Source organism: Lissotriton vulgaris, chromosome 8 (genome assembly GCF_964263255.1).
Source record: "Lissotriton vulgaris chromosome 8, aLisVul1.2, whole genome shotgun sequence".
Taxonomy (NCBI): domain Eukaryota; kingdom Metazoa; phylum Chordata; class Amphibia; order Caudata; family Salamandridae; genus Lissotriton; species Lissotriton vulgaris.
In genome coordinates, this window is record NC_141696.1 from 1,545,475,110 (window position 1) to 1,545,494,925 (window position 19,816).

Consider the following 19,816-nt stretch of genomic DNA (forward strand, 5'->3'; position numbering starts at 1 on the left):
ACCGGGGTGTCAATCGAGGATTCAAAAACTTCGACTCCCAGTCGTCCTGTAAGTCCTGTACACCTGTCAATTCCCCTAGGGGGCAGACTGTTGCATTTTGTGGTCAATTGGACGAATCTCACTTCAGATGTGTGGGTCCTTCAGACCGTTCAAGTCTACCAGATAGAATTGTTGGATTCTCCCTGTCAGGTCTTTCCCCCTCGTCCTCTCCTTTTTTCCCTTCAAGAACAGATTTTTATAGACTCAGAACTAGAAGAACTTTTGGCCAAACGGGCTATTGCAGTAGGATCCTTCATTCCCGAAGGATTTTGCAGCAATGTCTTTTTGGTACAAAAGAAAGGCGGTGGCCAACGCCTTGTCTTGAACCTGAGAGATTTCAACCCGTATGTAGTTTACAGACATTTTGAAATGGAGGGCATCCATCTTTTGAGGGATCTCCTGCTGGAGAAAGATTGGATGGTCCATCTGGACCTGAAAGATGCTTATCTTACAGTACCAGTTTGCCCCTTACATCAAAAATACTTGCAATTTCAATGGAAAGGGCAATGGTACAGATATCACACTCTTCCGTTCGGACTGTCGTCAGTTCCGTGGGTGTTCACCAAATTCCTGAGACCAGTGGTGTCCCGCCTTCGAGAGAATGGGGTGCACCTTATTGTGTACTTAGACGACATGTTAATTCTGGCGCAAGACAGGAGTCTCCTTCTATTCCACTTAGAGTGGACGATGTCCCTGCTGCAAAGCCTGGGTTTCATCATCAACATCAAAAAGTCAATGATGGTCCCGAGTCAACAGATGGAATTTCTGGGATTCCTGATAGATTGTCTCTGCCCAACTGATTCTCCTCATGATCAAGATCAGGTCCATAAAGAGGGAGATCAGGTCCACCCTGTCCAAACAAATGATATTGCTACGTGTGCTGGCACGAATTGTGGGCCTGTTGGCTTCCTCGATTCAAGGCATTTTTATGTGTCCCCTACATTACCGGGCCCTTCAGAGACTCAAAATCTTTTACATCCAAAGAAAGTTTCATTATGATCACCTCATTCCCTTATCTCTGGAAGCTCGAGAGGAGCTTTGTTGGTGGCTGAAGCACATGACAGCCTGGAATGGGAAGGCAATCTTCGGCGCAGCCCCGGATATGGTTGTAGAATCAGACGCCAGCCGATGTGGATGGGGCGCTCGCTGTGGAGAATTTGCCACAGGCGGACATTGGCCTGCATACGAACTCCAGTTGCACATAAATTGCCTAGAATTACTGTTCGGATCCTTCGCCATCAGGTCAATCTTGCCCCTCAAGAGCAATTGTTGCATCCTTCTCAGGATGGACAATGTCTCGGCGGTGAGATACATCAACCGATTAGGGGGCACTAGGTCCCGTATGCTGGTCAACATAGTAAAAGAGTTTTAGCACTTTTGTCTGGAGAACAAGATAAATGTTATAGAAGAATACCTTCCGGGGAAGCTCAATCAAGTGGGGGACTGGAACTCCAGGTTCCTCAGAGACTACAGCGATTGGAGACTTCACCCTTCTCTGTTTGCCCAGATCAAGGATATGCGAGGCCCATGCCAGATAGACCTGTTTCCCTCTCGCCTCAATGCCCAACTTCCCCTGTTCTTGAGACCGGATCCGATGGCAATGGGAATGGACGCGTTCCTTCACCAATGGGGGCACCAGAGGAACTTTGCTTTCCCTTCATTTGCCTTGATTCCGAGAGTGGCGGCCTTTGTCCATCGACAGACAGCTTCAATAGTGTTGGGGACACCTTTGTGGAAGACTCAGTCGTGGTTCCCCACACTATTGGAGTTGTCTATGGATCTTCTGTTTCAAGTTCCAGTGTTCCCAATGCTTCACCAGGACCCAGTGGGAGCATGTCATCCACTGGTCCTGCAGAACCAGTTAACACTGATGGTGTGGATGCTCTCAGGAGATATGAGAGCATTGCAGGCCTTTCACATTGCCAGTTTTATGCAACAAGCTTGGGCTCGTCCACACAAATGCGATATTCAGCTTCCTGGAAGAGATGGATGGGTTGGTGCCTTCAACGGCAGGTGGATCCCGTGTGATCACATGTAACCGAGATCCTAAACTTCCTTTCTGAATGTGCAGAATCAGGTCTGGCTTACAGGTCAGTTAATAATTTCAGGTCCGCTATCTCGGCGGGTCATGTTCATGTGGATGGTAAGCCAGTGGGGATGCATCCCCTGGTTTGTAAACTGCTTAAAGGTGTTCGAGTGGCTAATCCACCTCGCCCCAGGTATTCCACTTTATGGGATGTCTCCAAGGTCCTTTCCCTTCTGGAATCTTGGCCCGAGAATGTCTTTGAAACAACGATCTGTCAAACGTACAATGTTGTTGTGCCTCATTTCCTGCCGGAGGGTGTCTGATGTTCGAGCCTTAGATCTGGCTGGTAGGATGTTTTCTCCACAGGGTGTCTCTTTCGTGATCACGAGACGGACGAAGACTATGTCACATTCGGTGGAGTATCCTTCTTTCCCTCATAATAACAAGTTATGTGTCTTACAATGTTTGAAATGTTATGAACAACGTACTATTGCACACAGGTCCGACCCGTTGTGTCAGTTGTTAATTTCAGTCCAGAAGGCTTTCAAACCAGTCGCTGCTGCCACCTTGGCTAGGTGGGTTAGATGGGTGATGTCTGAAGCAGGTATTGATGTTTCTGTATATGGTGCTCACTCCGCTAGAGGAGCTATGGCCTCCAAGGCCTACATGTTGGGTTCTCGTTTAGAAGACATCCTTAAGGCTACTGACTGGTCTTCCGGCTCTTTGTTTAAAGTTTTTTATTATAAGCCTATTTTCCATGTTTCTGATGCTGTGATTGATGAGCTTTGAACCAGCATAATCAGAAGCCTCCGGTTCTGCTATAGAATACAACATTTTCCAGCTATTGCAACAAGAATTTTAGATTCTATTAAGGACACGGAGGCGAGGATTATCCCACCCGTTGGGACAGTTTATTTCAACTGTTAAGTTGTTTGATGTTATATTTTCTAACAATGTTATATGCCCACCCTATGAGAAATGAAGTTGTGGGTTTCTTTTCTCAACCTTGTTTCTGTTTTACGAAATGATTCCAACAAGAATTGAAAGGATACTCCGGATGGAGATGCATCGTCTTCGTGACAGAAGCGGATGACTTTGCGTGCTGTGGATTATTCTCAGTTGACAATTCATAAATGAACTATTCATCTCTCTGTTGAGAGTTTAAGACTTTGGTTTGGTTTATTCTTATGGACTGAGTTCGCGCAAAGAAAGAGGAAGCCAGTTTGGTGTCTCTCTACTTTGTATACTTTATGATGCAGTGATTGGCTGTGATAAAGGAGGCGTGGTTCAAAGCCTCATGGGTATTGATATTTTATATTATTGTAGTTTTACTTTCATTGGCTGCTGTGTTTGTAGTAAAGAAATTGAGTAAGCATAATCCTCACCTCCGTGTCCTTAATAGAATCTAAAATTCTTGTGTCCATAGCTGGAAAATTTTGTATTCTCGCATACGTATCCTGATGCAGGCGCTTCAGCTGGTGGCATAAATAGACTGGTGCTTCCATATCCTGGAGGATGCTCCAAAGCTGGTCACGTGGCACCATATCGAATGCGGATTTATGATTCACAAAGGTTAGGTAAAGGCTACTCCCTCCAAGATCACTGTTTTCCAGTGGATCAGTTGCAATCTGAAAATCCGGTCAATAGTTGAGATTTTACTCCTAAAACCAGCCTGCAAAGGTGTTAAAAAGTTTTTTTCATCAATCCAAGACTGCAGTCGACCCAGGAGAACATTGGCAAATAGTTTTTGAGTCACGTCAATTAGGCTTATTGGACGATAGTTTGCCGGGTTAAGCGGGGAGCCCTTCTTAATAATTGGGATAATTTCCGCACCTGCCCAGGTCGAAGGTAACGCCATTCTTTGAAGGATAACGTTAAATAATACCCATAGGTAGGGTGCCCACACCGAACTTTCATTCTTAAATAAGTCACCAGGGATTTTATCCAGCCCTGGTGCTTTTGCTGGAAGCATTTTACCCAATGCTGCAGTAACCTCTTTTATAGTACAGGGAGTGGCACTAATATCCAGGGGAGTGTTATAAAATGTTGGATCCCTGACAGGTACCACACCATCCGAAGGTCTAGAATATAAAGTTTGGAAGAACGACCTCTAGACTTCCTCCCCCATGTTCGGTTTGATTGCCGAGTGGCCTTAAGACTTCCAAGTTCTCACTAGGTTCCAAAAGCCTCTCATGTCTCTCGTTTCTACTGCCATTTTAATTGCTTCCCATTTATCTATCTACCATGATGACTTTGCTTCAGCTACAGTTTTTTTTAAATACAGCCCTGGTTTCTTTGGTACGTAGGTTGTCCTTATTTTTAACCTCTTATAATAAATCGCGCTTAGCATCCCTACACGCTTTGCGGTACCAAGTGTGTCTATTTTAGGGATCTGGGCAATTTTTAATTTCTCTATTATAAAAATACACTGCGAGTTTGGAGAACATTTCGTGGTGATTCTTGCCACTTTCCAACAGAGAATCTGAGCCTTTGTCATTTGTGGACATTTGAAAGGCAAGTTCTAGGTGAGGAATAATTTGTTCATACAGAGTGGCCACTTTTTCGGCTGACTGTACGAATGTTCCCCAACGAACTCTTCTACCTCCTTCAATTGCTACCAAGTTTGGGGCATGTTGTACGGGTAGATTCTGATAATGCTCAAGTTTTGGCAGTGTTATTTCTAACACCAATGGGTTATGGACACTTTCACAATGAGGATTAACTACAAAATCTACAAATCTGTGCCATAACTCCAAGTCTACCAGTATGTAATCAATAATAGATGTTTGGCCCAGCTTATTATAAGTAGGAGTGCCCGGACTTTCAGAGGGAAACCGGCCATTACATGCCCTTAGCAGATTACTAAGAATAAAATAATTCATCTGCAGGACTATGGGGGTCCAACCCCTTACCTGGTATGTATTACATTCATGGATTGACCAGGCCGAGTCCTCCTCACTGGTGATAGTAGTACTTAAACCATTTAACGGTTCAAAGTGACAATTAAAATCCCCCCCAATGATTATATATGGGGACTCGGGCAAAGTATGTTAAAATGTGGCAGACAATCTAAGGCCTTTGATGTCACCCCTGCTTCACTGGCCGAGAATAGATGTTAATAATAGCTATTTTCATGTTGTTATAAAAGGTGAGGAGGATACACAGAATGTCAGGGGATAGTGTATCTATAACTTTAATATTAGAACCCAAATGTATGCCAACCCAAATACAAAGGCCACCAGAGGGTCTCCCCCTGGGCCCCTGGACAGCTGGAGTAAAGTATGCAACATACCCCACTCTTTATAAATCCTTCCTTGACCAGGTTTCCTGAAAGTGGCATATCTCACGTGTATCTATATATGCTCCCAAATCTGGGAGATCCATTTTTGAGTTAAGACCTGCTATGTTCCAGAATAAGTGTTCTGTGTAGCGAGCCTGTCCTGCTGTACTACCTGGTGAATGGTTTTAGCCTGTTCATATTGCCCTACCTCATCCTGTATAGTACGATCTAAGTTACCTAGGGGGATATCAGGTGCTCCAGAGGCACCAGCCAAAGGAGTGATCACATAGAAGTTTTCCAAGGGTTGGTCGCTAATCTCAGATCTTTCTGGGAGTTGGGTATCAATTGATAGATTTTGGGCAGAGTTCACATTTTTATAAAAAACGAGTTAGTCAGTCAACCAGATCCAAGGGGCTAAATCGATTACTTACAGGGATATTAAATATCTCTTTGTTACCCCAATCCTGACCTGTATATGGCAAGATGCCACTCTGAGCACGCAACAATGCCCACTGTTGTTTGGTTAAAGAGTTTAGTAGTGAACCAGTTTGAAGGGCCTTGGAGCAAACATCAACTGGACTAAAAAAACTCGTAGACTCAGCAACTACAGGCAAGACACCTTAGAACACCTTAGAACATATTCTGTGCACTTGTCCGAGCTTACGAGACACACGAAGTAAGTATCTTCTGTCAATATTCAGGAAATTAACCCTTTGCACAGTAAGAGAAGCAACTGAGATGTGCTTTAAGTTATAAACAGTTTAATTGGGAAAACTGATGACGTTTATGACCCTCACAAATGGTAGCCTTAAAGATGCTGTTCACAGCCTGTGAATCTGGTCTGCAGAACAGTAGTTCTCATGTGCTTATTTATTTATTTACGTACTTAGTGAATCCACAAAGACACTTATATCCCAAACAGAAGACATCAGCTTAAAACTACAAATCAGATTGACCATTTAAAACATATAGTTTAACATCCTACAGTCATCACCCCCTCAAGTCGTTATTTGATATAGGGAGATGATTTAAAATGCAAATTTGCAGGTAGATCATTGGTAACATAGTTGGAAAAAATTGCACAGAAGTAAAGGCTCTTGGAGCCAACAACAGTGATTTTCCCAAAAACTGCAAAGTGCTTTCCCCTAACAATTTCAAACTGGTCCAAATAACCTAGTTAGAATTTAAAAATGACATAAAAAAGCTTTTTAGTCGATAACCCACACTAACAGATGGCGGATTTAACATTTAAAATGTGCATGTATGACAGACGGAGACATTGCAACACAAAGGTTCCAAAAAAGGACCGTCTTTTGAGTATCACAGACTGAACTTCCCACGCGCACTTCACACAATGAACATACGCCTGAAACAAATTGGTGCTGCTAATGTTTGCTGGCAGGATCTGATCTATGAGTAATAGTATTTCAATTCTGCGATTAGACTTTGAATTTCTTATTACTAGCTATGATAAAAGGGGTGGTGGCCTTCGCATTACCTCAGTGTCTCATGTTCTCCCCTTCACACCACTATTGTCTGCAGACTCCCAATCTGACACTTTTCTCCCAACATATTTCTGAAATCCCCTCACATGTCCTCTCCTTCCTCTTTACCACTGTCATTTCACTCTTGTCACTCTTTTTATCAGAATTTCAACAGCAACACACCGCCTTCACAAAATGGTAACTACAAAGGGAGCTGAGGTTGCCACACAGCCCTTTTTTAATATAACTCGCATTTATTATTAAATCCAGGCTATAAAAAATATTGGGAAACACAGTAAAATCTGGTATTGTTTCCTTTATGAAGCATAAACCTAAAACTGCAAACCTATAAAGAAATCAGTGAGAAAGTATATCAGAGCTGTTTAAATCGTGTCAGGATGATTATCTGAGCAAAAAAAGGGATGATAGCCATGTTACAAAAATATCCTCACAATTTTACAAGAGTTGTTTTTCACCTAACACCTCTTGACTGTTCTAGAACAGCATAATGTAAATAATTTGTTAGTTTGCTTTTTCTTAGAGATGGCACAACTAATTGGTATGTGAGAACTGCTCTGCCGAAAATCTACAATTTGGGCAGGCAATTTGAGAAACTCTTACTCACTTCAGTGAAAGTAAACAACATGGCCAGACCGAGGCAAATTTTCATAGCAAAGAGACACCTCTCCTCGCCCTGGATCATAATAACTACTGGGGGTAGCACATCAATTGGAAGAATTCCTGAGACTCATCCATGGAGATGTAGTCTTCAGGTGAAAAGGCCGACAAGTGTGGCTCAATGTCGAATCCAAATCACTGTTTGGCCATGCGAGTCTCCAGATCTCCGATGCTGCTGGTTCTTATGCCACAACCTACATCACAGATTTTGTATGCCAGTGAGCTGAGGTACGAGGTCCTAGGTATGCTCAATAGAAAGGTTGCTTTCAAACTGGAAGTAAAAAGATTCCTTATGAACAAGTTCTTACCTTAATAGGGTGGTGGATCATCTGCTCTAATGCATTGGACTTACACCTTTAAGCCCTGTGCTGGATGCTATCCTTGTTGGTTTGAATCATTTGCTCCCCTCCTACTTCGCTATGTACCAGTTTTTATCTTATTAGCATGGAAAACTATATGGCATTCCGCAGAGCCATCAAAACACATCTTTTTCCATCATAGACTGTTGCGTGATGTTTTTCTGTTTCGCGGTTTTCTTTTCAACGCTGGGACGTCCCTTTGCTGGGGCAGCTGTCTGCTATTTAAAACCGCTTAACATAACATTTTTTGTTGACCCTTTGCATTTGTAACCTTTCTTGTTCTGAGAGTCCTATTTGATATGTGTTCTGTTTGGTACTCCTTGACGCATGTAATACAACTATTACCTTCCTTTCCCTCCAATTGTAAAGTGCTCTGATATCCCTCAGGATCATGTTCCCTGTGAGTTCAACAAATACAATGGTAAGGATCTCAAATAATTGCTAGCTGTGTTTCGTGCTCTGTGGCAGGATTCAGCGCTTACTTTTCACTAATCACACAAGAGTGGAAGACATGGGTTCAGCCCAGGCCTTACAGTTTATAGGAATTAGAATTACTACGTCCAATGGTGCCATCATTGCCGGCCCTGAACCAGCGTCTTCTGGTAGTGATAGAACTCTGATGTCCGACCAGGAATCACAAATGAGATAAATATCAAGGAGGTGCACTGCCTATGTGTATCTCAGTTGTTACTGATATCTAGAGAACCTCATTTTCTTAATTCTTGCTTTGAGGGACAGAGAAAGAAGAAGGGCTGGTGGGACTGGAGTGACACCTACACCCGACAGCCTAAAACCTACCTAGAGGATATATTTTTTGTGTAAAGTGCGAACTAATGCCCAAGGAAAAGAAACTGATCTATGAAGAGGAAAATAAGATGGTATTGATTAAAAAGCCAGGTTTTAAGAGCCTTCCTGAACGGGAGCAGTTCTGAAGAGTTTTTTAGGTGGAAAGGAACGATGTTCCACAATTTAGACGTAGTAATGACGAAAAAGCTCCCTCCCCAGCTGGCCAACCTGAAGCGAGGTACCACAACCAGGTTCGCAGTAGAGGAGTGAAGAGCTCAGGGGTCATACCAGCGGAACTTGTGTTTTAGATACTTAGTTCCGGAGTCGTGTAAGGCCCTAAAAGTGATGCACAAAGCTTTAAAATCAATCCCTTTCCTTAGGGGAAGCCAGTGGGGCGAAACAAGTGCCTGTTAGGCAGACTGGTGTCTGGGGATTCCTATTAAGAGTCACGCTGCTGTGTTCTGGAGGATCTGTAGGTTACATAGAAGTCCTTTCTGAAGATTAATGAACAAAGCATTGCAATAATTTTATTTGGACTGAACGAGGGTGGATATCACTGTTATTTGAAGCTCATAAAGTATAAATGGACATACTTTACATATCAGATTTAGAGTTAGGAAGGTGGAGGAAGTGGTGGCATTAATCAGGTTCCTGAAAGATAGTGTGGTATCAAAAATGATTCCCAAGTTTTTTGCTTTGGTGGCGGGTGTGGGAAGCACACCTAATTCTTATGGCCACCTACTAGGTTACCAGAAGGATGTATTCTTACTGAAAAGGATGACCTTGGTTTACCCAAGTTCAGTTTTAGGCAGTTCCCAAGTATCCACCTGCTTAGTTGCAGCATACAGTTGTGGAATCTGGTTGCAGTGTCCTGTATGTTAGTGGTCACTGACACGATGATCTGAGTGTTGTCAGTGTAAAATACCATGGACAAGCCTAATCATTTGAAGAAGCAGGCCTAAGAGGTAACATATAGATAGAAAACGGTGGGACTAAGTTAAGAGCCTTGGCGTACACCTCACGGTAGCAGGAAGGAAGGTGAGGTAAATTTGGCAAGCTCGACGAATTGCTCTCGATTGAGAAGAAAAGATTTTAGAAGTGAAAGTGTTGGACTTGGCCCTTCTGGCAGGTTCACCCCTAAACTTTTTGCTTTTAATGGTGACCTGGTGATGGTGATTTTTGGTTTCTGCGCACTTTCACTGTGTCCCAGTGGAAAGTGCGTGCGCACTCTGAGTGCATGTGGTGAGATAGGCTTGCCCTCCTATAGGAATGCATGGGGAATGTATGGGTCCCTGGTAGTTCCTGATGCGTGGGGTGTGCAGGCTCGAGTCTGGTATATGCGGACTTGTGTGATTGAATGCTGCGCAATGATGTATGCGGCGTGTATGTGTCTAGTGTGGAAGTGCCACTTCTTGACATGGGTGTGTGTTTGCAGTGAGTGTGCTGGCGTGTGATTGGCAGGAGCTGGCTGGTGAGCCTGGGTCCAGGAGTCTGGATGGGTCTGCCCCGGTGGTGAGTGTTGAGATTAGCACGTGTGATGTGAGGGAGTGGTGCACCTGGGACCTGAATAGGGCTGGGCTTTCCCCAGACAATGCTGGCTCCGCCCCTGTGGTGCGACTGATGACCCTAGCCTGCCTGGTGAATGGAAAGGGTGGCTGGGGAAAACAAAGTACTCCAAAACCAGCTGCGACTGGTTTCTCCCCCACCATGCACCCTGAGACAAAGGGATTTGATGTATAAAAAGGGGCTGTGTCCCCTTGCAAGTTGTTCTCTTTTTGGATCCTGGTACTGAGGGGGGTTGCTGCTGCTGGGCGCCAGGAGGACCACCACTTGGACTGCCTCCCTGCCTGGAGGCCCAGTTAGCTGGCTCTGGGCCCATCCTTGCCCCCCTGCCTACCTAAGAACTTTGCTGGAGCTCTACCTTGCTGATAGCGCCTGGGAGCGCTTTATTTTACTTATAGCTCTTGAGAGCGCTTTCTCTTGTCCTTCAGCGCTGGGGAGCGCTGTGATTCCCTGCCTAGCGCTGAGAGCACTTTATCTCACTTATAGTGCTTGAGAGTGCTGTATTTTACTTGTAGCGCTAGGAGCGCTTTACTTTCCCCCCCATGTATGTATGTATGTATGTGTGTTCTTATATAGCGCTCGATTTTACCCTTCAGCATCTCGGCACTTGCCTTGGGAACCCGTCCTGGTTTTTCCCTGTGAGATCACCCGTGCTGGGCATCCCCAAGGTGAAAGCCAGGCATCCCGCCGCGGGGGGGCCGTTGTGGAGATTAAGCAAGCTTGTTGCCCAGAATTTTGAATTTGAATTTTTAGTTATTTGTAAAGCGTGCATTCACTGAGCAGTTTCTTGGCGATATAGGATTTCAGGACTGAGGAGGACAACAAGGACTATGGACTGAAGGCTCGCTGGAATAGGAAGGTTGTTAGAGCTTTACGAAACTCCAAGTAGGTGGGGGAGGATCTGAGGGGAAGGGGAAGGGAGTTCTAAAAGGTAGGTGCGAGTACTGAAAATTTCTGACCTCCGGAACGTTTTTTTTTAACCGGGGAATGACTAGCAAAGATTTAGCCGCGGAACGTAGGTCTCTAGCAGGGCAGTAGTTGATGATGGCGGAATTGATGAACGTAGGGGCAGTGCCTGCCCGGGCTTGGAAGGTAAGGCAGCCAAGTTTGAAAAGGGCTCTTTGTTTGATTGGTAGCCAGTGAAGGGTAATGAGGAGGATTGGTGATATTTCGGTAGGCCATACACCAGGCGAGCTGCCTGGTTCTGCACCGTCTGAAGACATTGAAGTGCATAGGCGGGGACGCCATTGAAAATTATGTTCCCGTAGTTGATCTTGGATAAGACCATGGCCATCACAATCAGCTTGAGTGCTGAGGGAGAGAAAAACCGGGACACTTTCCTGATGATACGTAAGGTGAAAAAGCAAGAAGAAACAATAGTGCTAATGTGGGTGTGAAGTGTCAGATGGTGGTTGAGCATGATTCCAAGGGTCTTTACAGAATGGGAAGGAGTGGGAGGGGGACCAAAGGAAGAGGGCCAAAAGGAAGGTGACCAGGGATTGCTGCCGCCTCCAGTCAGAATCAGCTCTGTTTTATCCGGGTTGAGTTTAAGATGGTTTGCATTCATCCAAGCCCAGATAAACAGCAGGACAGACTGGAAGCGGGAGGCTCCTAAAGAGGGGTCGGAAAAATTAAAAATGAGTTGGAGGTTGTCAGCATAATTGTAGACTGTGACCTCCATTTGTTGAAGTGCAAAAATGAGAGGAAAAATATAAAGATTAAATAAAAGAGGGGAAAGAGAAGAGCCCTGGGGAACCCCGCATTTCACCCTGCTAGGTGGGGCCGAAAATTTGGCAAGGTGGACCGCCTGAGTGCGCCCCTCCAGGAAGGATCCAATCCAGGTAAGAGCCTGATCCCCTATGCCCGCCGCCCTGACACGGGATAGGAGGATGGAGTGGTCCACCGTGTCGAAGGCGGCGGACAGATCGAGGAGGACCAGGGCCTGGGGGATGTTGGTGTCGAGTCCCTCCCTGAGCTGGTCCATGACTGAGATGACCACCTTCTCAGTGGAGTGACGGGGGCGGAAGCCCGCCTGGCAGGGTGCGAGATAGTTGCTGCTCTCTATAAAGGAGCTGAGTGCCTGGGTGACGTGGGACTCTGCTACTATTCCCAGATAAGGGAGGAGGGAAATGGGGCGGTAGTTAGCAGGGAGAGAAGGGTCGGCTCCTGGTTTTTTTAATATGGGGAGAATAGTAGCAGTCTTGAAGGGGGCCGGAACAATGCCGGAGGTAAAACAATTGTTCAGAAGGGCAATGGCAGGGGAGGGGCATGCAGAGAAGAGCTGACAAAGAATACGTGCTGGGCCAATGTCGGCTGGAGAGCCCGACTTAACACGCCTAAGTAGCAAAAGCATGGATTCTCTCGTGAGTGGGGGGATAGTGGTAAAAGACTGGTTGTTGTCGGGGGGTTGGGGGGGAGAAACAGTGGGGGGGGGGAATGTTGGCTTTGATGAGGGCGATCTTGTCAATAAAGAACTCGTTGAGCGAGTCACATAAAGCCTGGGAGGGGGGGATCTCGGGTGCGGTTCTGTCTGAGGATGCCAGTTCGTGAACTGTGGAGAAAATCTCACGAGATTGACATTCGGCTGCTAAGATGCGCCCCGAAAAGTACTCGGTCTTGGCTGTTAGAATGGCGGTTTTATATTCTTTGAGCACAGTGGTAAAATGCTGTCTGTGGACGGGACAATATGCTCTTCTCCAAGCTCGTTCGGCCTGCCTTAGCTCCAGTTTTTTGGCTTTGAGAGTGGCGCTAAACCATTTGTTGGCATTGTGAGTGCGATTGATGGTGGTACGCTTCAGAGGGGCCACCGGATCGCAAGTGTTAGTAAGCCACTGATCTAGTGTGGCGGCCTGGGAGCAAGGGTCCGAGCCCAGAAGGTCTGGGCAGGTAGCGGCTAGCGAGTTGCAGAGAGAAGGAATATCGACTTTGTGCCAGTTCCTAGCCCAGATGTTTTTGGGAAGAGGGGGGGGATATTGTATGGCTCAAGTCCAAGGAGAAGGTAAGCAGGGAATGATCCGACCAGGCGCAGGGCGAGATGGTAGGATGCATCTTGCTCAACACCCGATCGGTCCACAGGCACGCCATTGACCTATGGAATCTACTAGACACCATCTCTCCGGACGTCGCCTTCCTGACAGAAACATGGATGAACGAATCCTCCGGCCCAGACATCACCATTGCCATCCCAGAAGATTATAAGATCATACGCAAGGACCGTACCGGCCACACAGGAGGAGGAATCGCTATCGTCCATAAGAAATCCATCCACATCTCAACCAGCTCTGACGTCAATCTCACCAACTCTGAACACCTTCACTTCCAGATCCACACCGACCCCAAGACCACACTTAGAGGCACCCTCCTTTACTGGCCACCAGGACCCCGCGCACAATTTAGTGAGGACATCACGGACTTCATCACTCCACACGCGCTCCCCTCCAAAGATTACATCGTTCTGGGAGACCTCAACTTTCACCTTGAAAAGAACAACGACCGCAACTCCACCACCCTTCTGGACAACCTCGCCAACCTCGGACTTAAACAACTGGTCACTTCCCCCACCCACATCGCAGGTCACACTCTCGACCCTATCTTCACCTCCAGCAATCATGTCTCCTTCACCCACACTACGGCTCTCCTCTGGACTGACCACAGCTGCGTTCACTTTACCTACAACAAGCCCAAACCCAACAACCACCCCCAACCAACTCTGCAAAGAAACTGGAACAAAATCACCATCGACCAGATCTCCTCATCGCTTCTTCTAAACCCCCCAGCCCACTCCTCAAACCCCGACCAAGCCGCCACCAACCTCACCATATGGTTATCCAACAGCGCCGACATCCTAGCACCACTGAAAAACGACAAAGCAAACTTGGCAGCAAGAAGGCCTCATGGTTCAACGATGATCTTAAGAAATCCAAGAAACTCTGCCGCTCCCTTGAGAAGGACTGGAAAAAAGACCCAACCACCAGCACCAAGGACGCCTTCAAAAACGCCACCCGCATACACCACTAACTGATCCGAAAGGCCAAGAAAACCGCCTTCAAGGACCGACTAGATAACAACGCCCACAACAGCAAGGAACTTTTCAACATCGTCAAGGAATTTACCAATCCCTCGGCCAACTCTAACGACATCACCCCCTCTCAAGCCCTCTGCGACTCCCTAGCTTCATTCTTCCACAACAAAATTGCAGTCATCCACAACAGCTTCGACAACCAACCCGGAGACCAACCCACCCAACCATCTGCTGGACCTTCACCCCCCTCGAACATCCTTAATGACTGGAACCCAATCTCCAATGAGGACACCATCCGCCTGATGAACTCCATCCACTCAGGATCCCCCACAGACCCTTGCCCTCACCACATCTTCAACAAAGCAGACTCCATCATAGCACCGCACCTCCGAGACGTCATCAACTGCTCCTTCAAATCCGCCACCTTCCCGGAAAGCTGGAAACACGCCGAACTCAGCGCCCTTCTGAAAAAACCCACAGCGGACCCCACCGAACTCAAAAATTACCGCCCCATCTCGCTCCTTCCATTCCCGGCCAAAGTCATCGAGAAAGCTGTCAACATCCAGCTCGCCGCCTTCCTCGAAGCCAACAAATCCCTCGACTCCTCACAGTCCGGCTTCCGAGCAAAACACAGCACTGAGACCGCCCTCATCGCAGCAACAGACGACATTTGAACTCTACTGGACAATGGTGACACAGTCGCCCTCATCCTCCTCGACCTCTCCGCAGCCTTCGACACAGTCTGCCATAGCACCCTTCTACAGCGCCTCAGAAACATCGGAATCCAAGGAAAAGCACTAGATTGGATAACCTCGTTCCTCACCGGAAGAACCCAGAGAGTCCGCCTTCCACCATTCAAGTCAGAGGCCACTGAAGTCATCTGCGGCGTACCACAAGGATCTTCACTCAGCCCCACCCTTTTCAACGTATACATGAGCCCCCTCGCGGACATCGCCCGCCAACACAACCTCAACATCATCTCCTACGCGGATGACACTCAACTGATCCTATCACTCACCAATGACCCTAGCACCGCCAAAACTAACCTACACGAAGGAATGAAAGAAGTAGCCGAATGGATGAAACACAGCCGTCTGAAACTGAACTCAGATAAAACAGAAGTCCTCATCTTAGGTACCTCCCCCTCCGCATGGGACGACTCTTGGTGGCCAGAAGCCCTTGGAAAAGCACCCATCCCGACTGATCACGCACGGAACCTGGGCGTCATCCTGGATTCTTCACTTTCAATGAACAGACAAGTCAACGCCGTCTCCTCATCCTGCTTCAACATTCTTCGCATGCTCAAAAAAACATTTCGTTGGATCCCCACCGAAACTAGGAAAACGGTCACCCACGCTCTGGTCACGAGCCGACTGGACTATGGAAACACCCTCTACGCCGGGACTACCGCTAAACTCCAGAAAAAACTCCAACGAATCCAAAACGCCTCAGCCAGGCTCATATTAGACATCCCGCGTAAAGATCATATCTCTGGTCACCTGAAAAACCTCCACTGGCTTCCCGTCAATAAGAGGATCACTTTCCGGCTCCTAACCCACGCACACAAAGCACTCTACGAAACCGGACCAGAATGCCTCAACACACGACTGTCCTTCTACACCCCCTCCCGCCAGCTTCGATCTTCCAACCAAGCCCTTGCCACTGTACCTCGCATCAACAAAACCACCATTGGAGGTATATCCTTCTCCTACCTGGCAGCTAAAACCTGGAACTCACTTCCCACTTACCTTCGCCTTACCCAGAACCACCTAGCATTCAGAAAGCAACTTAAAACGTGGATATTTGACAAGTAATTCCCCACCCTCCTTAAGCGCCTTGAGACCCTCTGGGTATGTAGTGCGCTATATAAATTCTCTGACTTGACTTGACTTGACTAGGTGACCAGATCAGATCTAGGGTGTGACCCCGGATGTGGGTGGGGCCTTGAACGTGTTGAGTAAAATTGAGACTGAGGAGCAGTTGGGTGAAGTCTTTAGAGGCGAGGTCCTCAGCAGGATCAGTGGGCCAATAGTTAAAATCGCCCAAAACGAGGACGGAAGCATTATTAATTACCAAGGTAGCCAATAGGTTCTGAAAGGCAAGGAGAAAATTGGGGAATGGCTGAGGTGCTCGATAGGTTAGTACGCACGTGAGTGGGGTCTTTAAAGACGTGGATCGCACTACCAAGCAGTCGGCTGCTGGTAAGGTGGGCGAAGCCAGAGTCTGAAAGTGAAGATCCTTGTGAATGATCATGGCTACACCGCCTCCTATTTTACTCTCGGGTCGGTCGGCGCGGAGCATGGAATAGTAGGCCGGGAGGGAGGCCAAGGTATTTGGCAGAGAGGCAGGTCTGTACCAGGTTTCACTAAGAAACAAGAGGTCCGGAGCGTTAGAATCCAAAAGATCAAATATTTTGGACTGGTGCTTGACGGCTGATCTCGTATTGAGAAGAATAGCAGAAGTGGAAGGGGGAGGTGGGACTGATGCGATGGGCGTGGGAGAGGCGATGCCGAGTTTTTGGGCGTAGGACAGCGTAGCGGGATTCAACTGCCAGTTTGCTCTGAAGGAACGCAGTTGTTCAGGGGTATATACATGAGATTGCACAGAGTGTGGTGCCCCTAATCCCGGTCGGTCGCGGACGGGCGCAGACGGGCTTGCCTTAGGCACGCCTTCGGCGCGCAGACGTCGCGCCCGCTGCGCTCGTCCGCTGCGTGACCGGAATATGCACATGATTTATAGAGGAAAGAGATGTGAGGTAGGGGGCGTGGCCTCTTGAAAAAGGGGCGTGGCCTATGTGGGCGTCGGGAATGGCGGCAATGGCGAGCTCACAGCGTCAGCATTAGGCTCCGCTGTGCGAAGGAATTAGAAGGCTGGAGGCGCCCTGAACAGTGAAGGGGTAAGTAGTTAAAAGCAGCAAGTAATAACACTCAAATTATTAAAATAAACAATCAGGCCTACTCTCGGCTTCCGCCTAAAGAGAAATTGCAATAAGGAAGGGGCTTGTAATCAGCACCTTAAATGCGGCAGGGGGCGTGGCCTCTTGAAAAAGGGGCGTGGCCTATGTGGGCGTCGGGAATGGCGGCAATGGCGAGCTCACCGCGTCAGCGGTAGGCTCCTCTGCGCGAAGGAATTAGAAGGCTGGAGGCGCCGTGAACAGTGAAGGGGTAAGTAGTTAAAAGCAGCAAGTAATAACACTCAAATTATTAAAATAAACAATCAGGCCTACTCTCGGCTTCCGCCTCAGGAGAAATCGCAATCGCCCAGAGGTGCATAGTGTGAACTCGTGCTTAGAGTGGGCACCGAAGCGAGAATTATCGAGTCCGTGGACAATTGGGTTCAGGACCCTGCCGAGTCGGGAATCGAACCCTGGTCCCGGGTCTGACCTCAGCTTCAGGGTATGCCTCCTCTAACCAGTGAGCCACACTTCTCCCCGAGAGGGACTCAACAGAAGCTCAGGGGCATTTTGTTGATTTCGAGCCATAGAGGCTCTGTGGCCCAATTCTACTCCGAGTCCCCCGAGAGGGTCTCCCACGTCTTTGGGCGCATTGGGAGTGGTAGAGCGGCCCCGGAAGGCAGCAGGCCGCTCCCACCTTGCCCCACAGTTGTAGCTTGGAGCCCCAAGGCTCCCAGGGGCCATTTTGTTATTTAGAGTCTGCAAGGCTCAGAGGGCATTTGTTTATTCAGAGCCCACAAGGCTCCCCTGCCCCCACATGATTTTGGGGACACCGTTGTATTGTTGAGCCCACAGGAGAGCCCGGAGGCACGCTGGTGCCAGGCTCGAGTCCCCAGCTGCCCAGCACTTAGTGGGCAGCTGATCCGTTTAGGCCCCTGACATTGGGACACAGGGCGGCCTAGCCCCAACAAGGCCAGTTGGACTAGGGACAGTCACAGGTGGTGACTAAGGTGATTTCTGCGCAATTGTGTTCTCCTGCACCTCTGAATGTATGTTTATGCATCATGTGTTTTCCTTCCCTACACCTCTGAATGTTGTGATGCATCATGTGTAATGTGTTCTTGCCTATAACCCTAAATGTATGGTGATACTTAGGTGGTAGTTCTTGCTAGTACAGGTGTTGCTAGTGAGGTCCAGTTTCCCTGCGTAATATTCTCCTAAGGTGGTTAGGGTTGCATAGGTGGTACTTACCTGTTGCCAGTGATTACTGGTTGTCTGCTCTATTTTCTAATTTGTGCTACAGTGATTTTATATTCTATGTTCTAAGTGCTAGTTCTAAAAGTGCCTATTCCTGACAGTGGTCCATGTGGCCCTTTCTTGTACATATCCACTGTAAATTCTGCCCGTGCCTATTGGCACATTGTAGAGTGTGTGTTTTTATCTAATATGTTTTGGTATAATGCAAAGGCTATTTTTACATATAACCTTGTGTGGAGTTTCCTTTGTGGTGGGTCTTGGGTGTTGTTGCTGGGGTGCGTGTGCAAATACTTAACTCCCATTGCCTCCGAAATTAGCCTTGCTGCTCGTGTCACGTTACTTAGAGGGTGAGCAGGGGTTATCTTGGCGTGTAACTCCCTTGCCCTGACTTAGAGTGGTGGTCTCTGACTGACTCTGGTGCAAGCCTTGGCCAGCCAGGGATCCCATTACTAACAGAAAGAGACAGCCCTCTAACACCTAACGAATGGAGACGGTCAGTCAGAAGACTATGGTTGACCGTGTTGAACGCTGCAGAGAGGTTATCAGTATTAGTGCAGCGTTCCCTCCTTTGTCGACCGTGTATCTGATTTCTTCAGAGGCTGCAATCAGAGCAAGCTCAGTACTGTACCCGCAGCGGAAGCCATACTGGGTAGGTTCTCAAAAATTGTTCTTTTTGATGAAGGAGGAACGTTCTTGATTCATCGCCTTTTCTATTATTATTGCTGGGAAAGGAAGGCGAGAGATGGGGGGATAGATACTTGGATTTGAAGTGTCTAAGTTGGGCTTTTTCGGGAGGGGGAGAATAGACACCTTTTTTATTGTGTAGGAAATTCACCAGTCCTAAAAATGAGATTAAAAAAAAGGGCGAGGTGGAGAGCTATGGTCTCTGGGACCAGATGGATTATTCTTGGTGGACATGGGTCTGATGGTGAAGCAGCTTTTGTAGTATGCAGAAGTCTCAATATCTGTTCGGGTGAGAGTTGAGGAAAGGATTACAATATCACTGAACTACACTCAGACGTACTTGCAAATGAGTACTGGGTGGGGTCAATAGGCTCGCTCAAGTTCAAAGACTTGATTGTAGTCGAGGACAGAGACAGCATGTTTTTGTTGAGCGACAATGCATTTTATACATCACACACTTTGTCTTGAAAGAAAGAGGATAATAGATTACAAAACAGTTGATTGGTAAAAAGAATCTTTTTGTCTGGGAGTTTAGCTATTTTTTTGACTGGCAAATAGCTTGTTAGGGCTATTTTGTGCTGACTATCCTGGCTGTGAAATAACAGTTTTTTTCTTTTGAAATCATGGATTTGTGTTTAGCTAATGTTTGTTTTTATATCTCTTTTTCTGGGATTTCGTGCAGAATTTTTGGGGGAGTCCGGCGCTACGATTATTGCAGGTTTTTTCAAGTGCAAGTGTGTTTACTG